Here is a 12,758-nt window from a genome sequence, read left to right on the forward strand (position 1 = left end):
TTTCATTTATGTTTGTTGCCAGAAGAAAAGAAGTTTTAATGTAACCAAAGAGTTGATTACCGAATAGAGTCTAATGATTCGTAATTTGCAAGGAAAAAAAGAAGATTTAAAATATGATGTCGTGGATATATTTTTCTGAAACCAGTGTTCGAACTCTGGTTCCATCTGGAGAGGCATCCTCATCTCGACATGCATATCCAGCAATTGGAGTGCGACAAGACCCATTCAATGCCAAGAGAAAAGCCCTCTCGCATGCCATTGCTAACTAATCATGTTTCCTCATGATTCAAGGAGGCCAAGTATTCAGCCTACATACTTACACAGAACGACTGGGCATCAGAAAAGACTCATAAAATGTCATAAAAGAGTTTGCAAACATGCTCTGAAAGCAAACACGTAGAAAGTACAAGACAGTAAAGAAGAAGAAAGTTGAATTACCAAGCACCTGATAAATTACAAAACCAAAGGGTGAGTGTAACCAAATCTAGTTAGGAGTGGAGTTGGATAGTAACACGGCGATTAGTTTGTAAAGGATGACCAGCTGCCTATACACTAGTACTCATAGGAATTTCAAGAGGAAAATGAATTGATCTATGCACATTGGGTTTAATAGAGCACAAAGATTCTGCAGTAAATGAATTAACCTATCCACAGAGGGTTTAACATCTCTTTCTGCAGTAAATGAAAACGTCTTAACCGCCTTGCTAGATTAGCAATACGGTATCAAGATACAACCAGGAAGCTTTCAAATAGAAACCTAATAAACTGGTTTAAGTTGATTGGAACCCCATAGAATAGACAAGGAGATGAAAACCAATCATTTACAGTCCTGTGAAATTTGACAGCTCACAAACTGTGACAAGGTCTCAAGAGTCCAGCTCAAAACCAATTGGCAATGAGAGAGAGAGAGAGAGAGAGAGAGAGAGAGAGAGAGAGAACACTGGTTAAGAGCTTTGTTAAAGCATCCAACTCAAAATCAATTGGCAATGAGTGGAGAGGTCGCCGAGGCTCATAAACTAGTTTTTGAGGTAACTATTAACCGATGTGGGACAAACACACTAACACTCCCCCACACTCGCACGTGGTGAGGTAAATAAACGATTCAACACATATGACAACAATCAACTATCAACGACAAACAAAGGGGAAAACCAACCATCAATGACTTATAGTCTTGTCCAAAAACCCCTGAAAGCCTAGCTCTGATACCATGTTAAAGCATCTAACTCAAAATCAATTGGCAATGAGTGGATAGGCCGCCTAGACTCATATACTAATTTTGGAGGTGATTATTAACTGATGTGGGACAAGCTCTAACAAGCTCTATAATTCACTGTTTTAACAAATATCTGGTCTTTGTAAGTTTGAAATTCAGGAAAGTACTTGTGTTGTGTCTCAAAGCATAACCCATAGCAAGTGGACTGAGCCTTAAAGAGAAAATCTTTTGATTGACTGATGCGGTTATTGATCAGTTTTGTTTTTATATGATACAAATTTGCACAATTGAAATGTGCGGTTTACGTGGTCGACGGGGCTTACAATGGGGTGAAGCTCAGTTGTATTAACCAAACAATTCTCTCAGACAGCAAGAACAGTGGTTATAGTGTTCCCCTGGAGATAATGCCATCTGGGCAATTTGAGACACTGTACAAAACAACTCTCAGTGTGCAGGTCTGTTGATATTTCACATTTTTATAGGGTCTATAATTAGATACAAATTGTACATGTTTCCAGCATGCAAAGTTGAAACTTGTCCTTTGGCAGGATGGAGAGCTGCCTGTGCTTCCTCTATTTGTTTATGGTGCAGTTGCCATGGCTCACGGTGACTTTTCCGAGGAGTATTCATCACCATATCAGTTTTTCTTTTACCTTTATGATAAGAGAAGTGTAAGTAGCATTCAAGGCACTTCTTGCTGGTTTGAAAGTCTTAAGCTTCTTAACTAAAAAAAATCAACATGAAGGTTTCAAACCCTTCATTGCTTGTCATTAGAATCATTTGTTTCCTTATATATACCCTAGCTAAAGGGGGGGAGCTCCCAATTCAAAAATCAATTTCCTGTTGGAAATTTACAGAATTTCAGATGAATGAAATCGGGGCAAACCGGAGGGTCTCTCGAGGCAACCGTGCGTGTTCCGGGCTCGTTGAATTTTAACGCACCACAATCAATAGACGTATTGATGTGTGGTATTCTGTAACTCCCGTAACCTCCACCATGATGGAGAATTGATTTTGTAACCTCCCTATTTATTGGCAGAATTCATTGGCATGTTAATGGCAGCATTACACCTCTTTTGCCTCCATCACCCTATAAAAGGAGGCTTACATTTTTGGAGAAGTCACCAGAAATTCATAGTATTCCTCACATATTTTGATATACGTTCTTGAGAGAGAGAGACAGGCGGTAGTCAGTTCGCCAAGGCGGTCGACTGCAGTGTTCCGACGGCTTGCGGTTTAGCCGAGCCAACCCTGGGAGGAAGACGCCGAACAAGATCCTACAACATCGACGGTAGGCGGCGAATCTTTCTTAAGGAGACTGTGGTTGTTGACTTTTGTGGCTCCAACCCATGCCTGCATTTGCTCAGCAGACAAGGAGCCTCCCAAATCTTTGACTGATATCCTCCAGTATCCTTCAGCCTCCTTTGTGGAAAATGAAGGGAGACTACCGTGGCAAATGAACAGGGTCTCATCTGGCTATAAATGGAGACCTTTGGTTCAGAGTGTTGTATCAGAAATCAGAGAGAAGAGAGTGATACACGAGTAGATTGTGAGGCAATACTGTGTGAGTCTGAGTGATTGTTGTAATCCTCCTCCAGTAAATATAGTGAATCCGCTGCCCCTCCGTGGATGTACCCGATTATTGGGGAACCACGTAAATCCTTGTGTTTCTCTGTGTTGTGTGTTTGTGTTTGCTTGGTTTGACTCTGGTTTAGCACTACAATTGGTATCAGAGCACGTAGTGTAGAACCAAGAACACAAAAACCACCATAGTTTCCGACTCTGCTTCTCAGTCCGTGTTCTGTCCGAGTCACAGAGCCACGTTTTTTTTTGATCCAAGAATCCGTTTGACCACTGAGTCTTGTGCGTCCTTGCGAGACGATTCCAACGCACCAAGACCCATCGGAAACGGAGTAACAACGAGGTCACACGCTCCGTTCGACGGTTGAGCGTGAAAGAAGCTGCTGCTCGCCGGATCTGTTTTTTTTTATCTTTTCAGAAAACAGAGTTTTTTTTTACTTTAATATCTGTAAGGAGGAAAACCAGGTGCTGGTTTTTGACTAGTCAAAGCCAGGGGAAATTATCCAGTGCTACTGGCTCACCTAGAGACGCTGATGTCAGCTTGACATCATCGATCCAGAAGCTTCAGAAGGCCAGAAGGTTACGCCAGGCAGCACGCCACGTGTCACCCAGTCAGCAGACACGTCATCTGCCACATCATCAGAGAGGCTGAGTCATCAGCCACGTATTCAGCCACGTGTCTTTCCACGTCAGCGCCAGGTGTGCGCCACATCAGCAAAAAAGGCCCAGTCATTAGCGCCCAGTCAGCATTTATTGCTGAGTCAGCAGGTCCAGTCAGTCCTAACCAGAGGGAATATTCTCTGATCCAAGGAATATTCCAGAAGGTGTTATTTTGCGATTTCGGAGCCATTTCAACTCTGATTTGCGCAAGTGAGTAGTCGTTCCTGACTATTCTCGACGTTCCGGATCCAACGCCGCACTCCGTTTTCCGCAACTCAGCTCTGACATTGGTGTTTTGTCCGTTGGTTGGCTAAAAAGCGCCGTTTTTTGGTGTTTTTGTGCACCGGATATTCACGTGGGTGGAGTTTAAGGAGTTCTAATGGCGGAAGAAGAGTTTAAGGAGACCTCGGAAGTTTCTTCATCTGCAGAGAAGAATACCGAGCATCCCAAGGTCACTTCGAGCAGTTATGGGCAAAGGAATACGGTTTCCAATGCTAAGTTCGAGGTGGAGAAATTTGACGGAACAAGTAACTTCGGCATGTGGCAATGCGAAGTTTTGGATGTTCTGTATCAACAGGAGTTGGATATTACGTTAGAGGAGAGGCCGAACGACATTTCAGACAAGGATTGGATAAAGCTTAATCGCCAAGCTTGTGGCACCATCAGACTTTGTCTTACGAAGGATCAGAAATACTTCGTGATGAAGGAAACGTTAGCTAAAGAGCTATGGGAGAAATTGGAAAACAAGTACATGACGAAGAGTATTGAGAATCGGTTGTATCTCAAGAAGAAGCTCTACGGGTTCCAGTACGTGCAAGGTACGACTATGAACCAACACTTGAACAATTTCAATAAGATTTTGGCTGATTTGCAAAATCTAGACGTTTCCATAGAAGATGAGGATAAAGCTTTACTGTTGTTAAATTCATTGCCTGATACTTATGATCATTTGACTACTACTTTATTGTACGGTAAAGAAGAAATCAAGTTTAATGACGTTTCAAATGCTTTGATGAATAACGAGGTACGGAAGAGGGATCAGCAAGCTCACCGTGACCCGTCCGCATCAGCTTTGACAACAAGAGGCAGAACCGACACTAGGAGGACTGGTGGTGGAGGGCGAAGGAGGTCTCGCTCAAAATCAAGGGGGAAGTCTGTAGAGAGAAGATTGGGGAAAGACGAGTGTGCCCTTTGTCGTCAAAAGGGGCACTGGAAGAAAGATTGTCCGAACAAACAACTAGCTGCAAATGTTGCAGAGGAGACAGAGGATGATCTAGAGTCAGCACTATTAGTTTCATCATCACCTGGCCATTCAGATGAGTGGATACTAGATTCGGGATGTTCCTACCACATGTGTCCCAACAGGGACTGGTTCTCGAGTTTTCAAGATCTCGATGGAGGAGTTGTTTTGCTAGGCGATAACACCGCTTGCAAAGTCCAAGGGATAGGTTCAATCCGTTTGAAGTTGCATGATGGGACGTTTAGGGTGCTAACAGACGTTCGGTATGTTCCGGACTTGAAGAAGAATCTCATTTCGCTTGGAGCCTTTGATGTGAAAGGATACAAGATTACGATGATGGGTGGAGTGCTAAAGATAGTTCGAGGGGCGCTCATTGTCTTGAAAGGTAGCCGAAAAGGAAACTTGTATTTCCTAGACGGTTGCACAGTCACAGGGAGAGTGGCCGTTACTACTAGCTCAGACGAAGACGATGCATCCAAGCTATGGCACATGCGTTTAGGGCATGCTGGCGAGAAGGCCTTACAGGGTTTAGTAAGGCAAGGCTTGTTGAAAGGGGCCAAGACAGGGAAAGTTGGCTTCTGTGAGCATTGTATATTGGGCAAACAAACTCGAGTCAAGTTTGGCACTGGAGTTCACCGCACAGAGGGGATTCTTGACTATGTTCATTCAGATGTTTGGGGGCCGACCAAAAATGTAACTTTGGGAGGCAAACGATGGTTCGTGACATTTATTGATGATTTCTCCAGACGTGTCTGGGTTTATACCATGAGGCACAAGTATGAGGTCCTTCCAATCTTCCTTCAGTGGAAGAAAATGATGGAGACGCAGACAGGAAGGAAAATCAAGAAGCTGAGGTCAGATAACGGTGGCGAGTACAAGTCAGATCCTTTTCTCCAAGTCTGTCGGGAGGAGGGGATAGTCAGACACTTCACAGTTGCGGGGACGCCGCAGCAGAATGGAGTAGCAGAGCGCATGAATCGTACTTTGGTGGAGAAAGTTCGGTGCATGTTGTCAAATGCCGGGCTTAGCAAGGCGTTCTGGGGTGAGGCTCTCAAATATGCCTCCCATCTTGTCAACCGTTTACCGTCAGCAGCAATCGGAGGGAAAACTCCGATGGAGGTATGGTTTGAGAAACCAGTTACAGATTATGATTCATTACATGTTTGGGGTTGTTCTGCTTACTATCATGTAACTGAGTCCAAGTTAGATCCACGAGCCAAGAAAGCTGTTTTCTTGGGTTTCACTTCAGGTGTTAAGGGATACAGGCTCTGGTGTCCCGAGTCCAGGAAGGTGATTCTAAGTAGGGATGTTACTTTCGACGAATCTGCTATGTTACAGCAGGTTCCTTCCAAGGAGAATGTGGAGCCGAATGCCCAGCAGCAGGTGGAGCATTCAGAACAGGTGGAGGTTGAGACTCCCCTTGTTCCAGCCAAGACTGTTCAGACAGTCAGCCGTCCTGAGGATCAACCCGTTGATCAGGATGTCATTATTGAAGAGGAGGCTTCATTACAGGAAATACCACAGCAGCCAGAATCCATTGCAACTAGCAGACCGAGGCGGGAAATCCGGAAACCTGCTCGATATGCTGATACAGTAGCTTATGCACTTCCAGTGACAGACGATGATGTCCCCTCCACTTACCGGGAGGCAGTGCAGTGTACAGATAGTAACAAGTGGAAAGAGGCAATGGATGAGGAGATGGGTTCACTCTCCAAGAATCAGACATGGGATTTGGTTCAACTTCCCAAGGGCAAGAAATCTATTGGCTGCAAGTGGGTTTATGCGAAGAAGGAAGGTACAGGATCTGAGAAAGTCAGGTTCAAAGCAAGATTGGTAGCCAAGGGTTACGCACAGACAGAGGGGATCGACTACAACGAGGTGTTCTCCCCTGTCGTCAAACATTCGTCGATCAGGATCTTGCTTGCATTGGTAGCACAGTTTGACCTTGAGTTAGCCCAACTCGATGTCAAGACCGCTTTTCTACACGGAGATCTGGATGAGGAGATCTATATGGCTCAACCAGATGGTTACAGAATTGCAGGAAAGGAGAATTGGGCTTGTAAACTGAAGAAGTCGCTATACGGGTTGAAACAGTCGCCGAGACAGTGGTACAAGCGCTTCGATCGGTTTATGATGGAGCAGGGGTACACAAGAAGTCACTTTGACCATTGTGTTTACTTCTGCAAACTCCCGGATGGATCATTTGTCTATTTGCTCTTATATGTAGATGACATGCTGATTGCATGTAAGAGCAAGGTGGAGATTGACAGACTGAAGGCTCAACTCAGTAAGGAGTTTGACATGAAGGATCTCGGGGAGGCAAAGAAAATACTCGGCATGGAAATTCAGCGGGACAAGGCGAAAGGCACAGTTTGTTTGACTCAGACGCAGTATCTGAAGCGAGTGTTGCAGAGATTTGGGATTGACAGGAAAGCCAAACCTGTCAGTACACCTTTGGCCGCTCATTTTAAACTTAGTGCATCGATGTCGCCGCAGAAGGAAGACGAACGGAAGCAAATGGCTCAGGTTCCTTATGCCAATGCTGTGGGAGCTTTGATGTATGCTATGGTTTGTACGAGGCCGGACATTTCACATGCAGTTAGCATGGTCAGTCGATACATGCACAATCCAGGGAAAGAGCACTGGCAGGCTGTGAAATGGATTCTACGGTATTTTCAGGGTACTGTGGATGTTGGATTGAAGTACGAGAGAAACAGAAAACTTGGTCAGCATTTGGTTGGTTACGTGGATTCCGATTATGCTGGTGACCTAGATAAGCGACGGTCGACTACAGGGTATGTGTTTACACTTGCTGGAGGGCCAATCAGTTGGAGGTCAACGTTACAGTCAACGGTGGCTTTGTCTACTACAGAGGCAGAGTATATGGCAGTGACAGAGGCTTTCAAGGAAGCTATTTGGGTACATGGTTTGATTGAGGACTTGGGAATTGTTCAAGAAAACGTGGAGGTTTTTTGTGACAGTCAGAGTGCCATCTGTTTGGCGAAAAACCAGGTTCACCATTCCCGCACCAAGCATATCGATGTTCGGTTTCATTTCATCAGGGAGATTGTAGAGGAAGGGGATGTTCTTCTTCAGAAGATTCCGACTGCAGATAACCCTGCGGATATGCTCACCAAAGTGGTTGCAGGGATCAAGTTCCAACATTGCTTGGACTTGATCAACATCTCTCGAGCAGTGCGCGCCTAAGGGCGCAGAGGGCAGTGTTGATTCAATGATTGTCGCCAAGGTGGAGATTGTTGACTTTTGTGGCTCCAACCCATGCCTGCATTTGCTCAGCAGACAAGGAGCCTCCCAAATCTTTGACTGATATCCTCCAGTATCCTTCAGCCTCCTTTGTGGAAAATGAAGGGAGACTACCGTGGCAAATGAACAGAGTCTCATCTGGCTATAAATGGAGACCTTTGGTTCAGAGTGTTGTATCAGAAATCAGAGAGAAGAGAGTGATACACGAGTAGATTGTGAGGCAATACTGTGTGAGTCTGAGTGATTGTTGTAATCCTCCTCCAGTAAATATAGTGAATCCGCTGCCCCTCCGTGGATGTACCCGATTATTGGGGAACCACGTAAATCCTTGTGTTTCTCTGTGTTGTGTGTTTGTGTTTGCTTGGTTTGACTCTGGTTTAGCACTACAGTGGTATCACACAAGACTCGGTTTGATTTTTTGAAAAATCAGTTTGTATCTCCACTGTTTCATTCTGTTTTGTATTTGTATCTTGTTTTGATTATGTAATTGTTACAATATCAATGAAATTGTTCTCTGGAATTATGTGTTATGCCGAAATTTTCCCAACATTTCCTAGTATTAATTGTATGAGATCTGGATTCAACAGGCTGGCTTAGGTGGGTTGTCTTTTGATGAGGGCCAGTTTTCTGTCTTTGGGTATGTCCTGACTCCCTTAGCAATAGCCGATCTATGCATCCTTTTACCTATTTCCTTTTGAAATCTAACTGCATTTTATAAAACTTCCTATGCCAATGTGTAGATACACTAACTGTTAGACGAGAAATTCTTCCTGAGATTAAAACCAGGGATCTTATTCGATCCGCAAAGCTAGTGGAGGGTCAAGATCGTCTGGTATTCCTAGTTGAGAGTTAATATGCTGTCTTTCTGGACCGGAATGCTCTCCCGTTCTTTTGAATTTGTTGTCAACTTCTCATATTCATCCTAGTTTTCTGTGCAGGCTTTGCCGTGAAGTTCCTGATAGTAGATTGCTAAGGGAAATGATTTTGCCACACCATTTTTTGATAATGTCACACCTTGCAAGTGTATTTTTTGGTCTTCATGTGGAAGTATGCCTGTAACTGATATTTTTGCCCCTTTGATAACCATGGGAAATGTTGCCAGCTTATAGCTTTTACATCCCTTTGAAATTTGCGCAAGCATCTGATGTAAACTGTTCTTTGATTTTTGGACATCCAATGTAGCTAACTTCATTCTTCTTTCTGTTTTTTAATTTTACTAAAGTCTTGTTCATCAGCTAGAATTTTTAGCCAATCCACACAAAAAAGGTTCAAGCCCTGTGAACATTGTTGCAAATTTACATACCCCGAATTGTGTTTCCTGTTTATGTCTAATTGAATTTCTGCTGAGCTCAATTACAAAAATGAATTGGAAAACCAATCTAAGCCGTTGACATATTACAAAGCCGGCTTGGCATTGGCCGGAAATTCTGCCACCGCTAAGTGGGATGTCTAAAAGAATACCCATTGTGGTGTTAGGGCCTATGGAGAGCAGAGAATCACTAAGCTTCTTTGACTTGAAAACCCCCAACATAAATGTATTCGACTAATAAGATATATTGTTGAGTATAGTACAGAATGCTCACTTGGGCATTCTAACTGATAGGAAATTGTTTTGTAAAAACAAAATGATATTTGGTTCAAGCTGCTTGTTGCCTAAATTTATGAATTAAGCAGGTGAAAACAAATGTTCCATATGTCAAAGATTTACGTAAATGTGAACATCCCTAGGTGAAGTTTGAATTATTATGTTGACAGTTACTCAATGTTGATGGTTGTTGCAGCAATAGAACTTAAATGACAAGGCAAAGAGGAGCGTAAATGTCACCATCTAATCTTGGAAAAAGCACAATATGTGAGAAGTTCTTTGGTCTGATAAATAGTGAAATGCAAGCAGGCATTTTTTACAATTGCTAGAGGAGAGGAAAAAACGAGAAAGGGGAGATGATTATAAAAGGGTAAAAGTTAACCATCATCCCAATTGGAAGCAATTGCAGCAGCCAATTCACACACATTTCCAACATGCTGGTTAGCCTACAGTTGCATATAAATTTACCAACATTGTGCCTGTTCGATGTATGGGACAAACAAAAAATCATAGTGGTGATTTTTCTGGTCCTGTATTGAACGGGTTCAACGCTAATTGATAGAAAAATATTTTAATATTTTTTCTGCCCCAGTCACAGTAGCGTGTTTCCATTTTATGCATGGGAAACTACTACAACACGAACAGCCTATTGCGAGGAAAAATTGTGAGAAAATAAGATAAATTCAATAATTAAAAAGCGTAATATTTATTTATCTTTGCCATCTAATAAAACTTACCTTCCCACTTCCCCTTAAAAATCTCTCTCTCTCTACCCTCCCCATGTCTCTCTCCCACATCTCTCTCTTTCTTTCCCCACCCTCCCCACGTCTCTCTCCCACATCTCTCTCTCTCTCTCTCTCTCTCTCTCTCTCTCTCTCTCTCTCTCTCTCAAAATTAAAAAATCAAAAGTCTAGAAAATTAGGATTGGGAGTTTGGAGGCTAGGGAGGCACACACATATTTGCTTATAGTATAGTATAGTATAGATAGATAGATTGTACCCTATTACCCTTTGTTGGCATTCAGAATGTGATTGCTAATACAACAATGCTACAACTACAAACAAATACACAAATACTTACACACACCCACACTCACACCCACAATGGGGTAGGCTCCATACACATAATTTGGTGTTTGAAAATTATCATTGCTTTTAGATAGTATATTACGATATTGGAGTTTGAAAAAGGCCAAAAAAAAAAAGAAAAAAAAAAGGAGAGTATTAGTCTGAAAAATAGAGGTGGCATTATGCATGGATTTTAACATGTGGCGAAGTATAGGCCAAGTAACATTGAGACAAATATCAAGAGGTGGCACTTGTATGAGCTAATACATGGCACGTACATAATCTTCCTAGGATGACTAGTATGTACCTAGTACTGTTATATTTGTAATGAGACCAAATGATAAAAGTTATGAGTGAGATATTCTTATTCTGTGGTGAGAAAGAGCCGAGCTGAGAAAATTATGGAGGGAAAGAGATTTGGACAGATCCGATGGTGGGTCAAATGGTGTCCGACTGCGATTAAAATTTGTGGTACCGGGTAGTGTGCAATACTTTTATTGCTAAATCTCTTTGCAAATGGTGTTCTTTTAATTCTCTTGTATTTGTACTCCTTGATATCTAAGCTTTTATTGATTTGATTATGGTCATTTTTTGTATCGTGACATAGAAAATGTTTGGTTGAAAGCTATGAAACAGATTGGTATATACATGTGCAAGTCCACTGGGTCAAAGAAGTATGAGAAATGTATGAATGATTGCCCTACGAGGAGTCCAGAATGTTTATGGGTCCCAAGTGGCTATACAAAGTTTTGACTTGGGTGGTGTGTTGGGATTTGTCCCACATTGGTTAATTATCTCCTCCAAAACTAGTATATAAGCCTGGGCGGCCTCTCCACTCTTTGCCAATTGGTTTGGAGTTGGATGCTTTAACATGGTATCAGAGCAAGAGTTTCGGAGGTTTTTCCCCTTTGTCTGTGCCATAGTTGCACTTTCTTTCATTGTGATCCGTGTGTTCCGGATCCTTTGTTTACCTCTCCACGTGCGAATCGGGGGTCGCACGTGCGGGGGAGTGTTGGGATTTGTCCCACATTGGTTAATTATCTCCTCCAAAACTAGTATATAAGCCTGGGCGGCCTCTCCACTCTTTGCCAATTGGTTTGGAGTTGGATGTTTTAACATGGTGCTTGACATGTTGCCGAAATAAGCCGGGTATGAGGCTATAAAGGGAAAACGTTTCAGAATGATCATACTTGATTTGTTATATATCCTCGTTTATTCATGAGCATATTCTCATTGCTAGCCATGTTTATTGTCCTCGTATTGTATATACTACCGGGCGTTTTATATTTTTCAAGTGCAGAGCAAGTTAGTGGGGATCCAAATTGGAGTATTGGAAGTTTTAGTTATAGAGATTATTTTGGAGGATTTTAGCGCCCATCATGTCGATTAATTTATTCGGAGAGTTGTAATTATTGGAGACATATTTGTTTTGAGGAATGTAAAAAATCGGGTTGTCACACCCACCCCCATTGTGAATGTGTGCAAGTATTTGTGTGTTTATTAGTAGTCTAATACTTATTGTTGCTAATATGTGCAAGTGTCTGCATGTGGAAGCGTATTGAAAAAATTATTGGTGTCCTTGGAATACTGCTACGTGGTACCCTAAAACCCTTCTTCACCATAGATCTATGTGGAGTCTAATACAAAGTAAATCAAACCCGGCATGCTTCAGTGGTGGGGAAGAGTGACGGTACACCACAGATCTATGTGGAGTCTAATACAAAGTAAATCAAACCCGGCATGCTTCAGTGGTGGGGAAGAGTGACGGTACACCACGTAGTAGTGATGTCTGGCTCCAAGACAATTGGATATAAGCAAACTGCAGCCATATATGGGATAGGGAAAACAGGTTTGCCGACACTGTTAAATTAAGTTACAGGTTTGCCGACACTGTTAAATATACATACATATAACACATCATTTTCATTATTTTATCGGATCGGGTTGGGCCAAGTTTGATTTTAACAGATGTTTCTAAGCCCATCCCATTAACTAAACGGGCATAACAACTCAAAAATATAAATGAACAAATGATCGAAACAATAAAGAAAATGGCACAAACCGAATTTGCCTGAGTGGAAAATGAAGAAAACAAAATCAATGGTGGAAGAGAGACAATGCAAAAAGATATATAAATGAACAACC

The sequence above is a fragment of the Rhododendron vialii genome, chromosome 6a, assembly GCF_030253575.1.
Source record: "Rhododendron vialii isolate Sample 1 chromosome 6a, ASM3025357v1".
Lineage (NCBI taxonomy): Eukaryota > Viridiplantae > Streptophyta > Magnoliopsida > Ericales > Ericaceae > Rhododendron > Rhododendron vialii.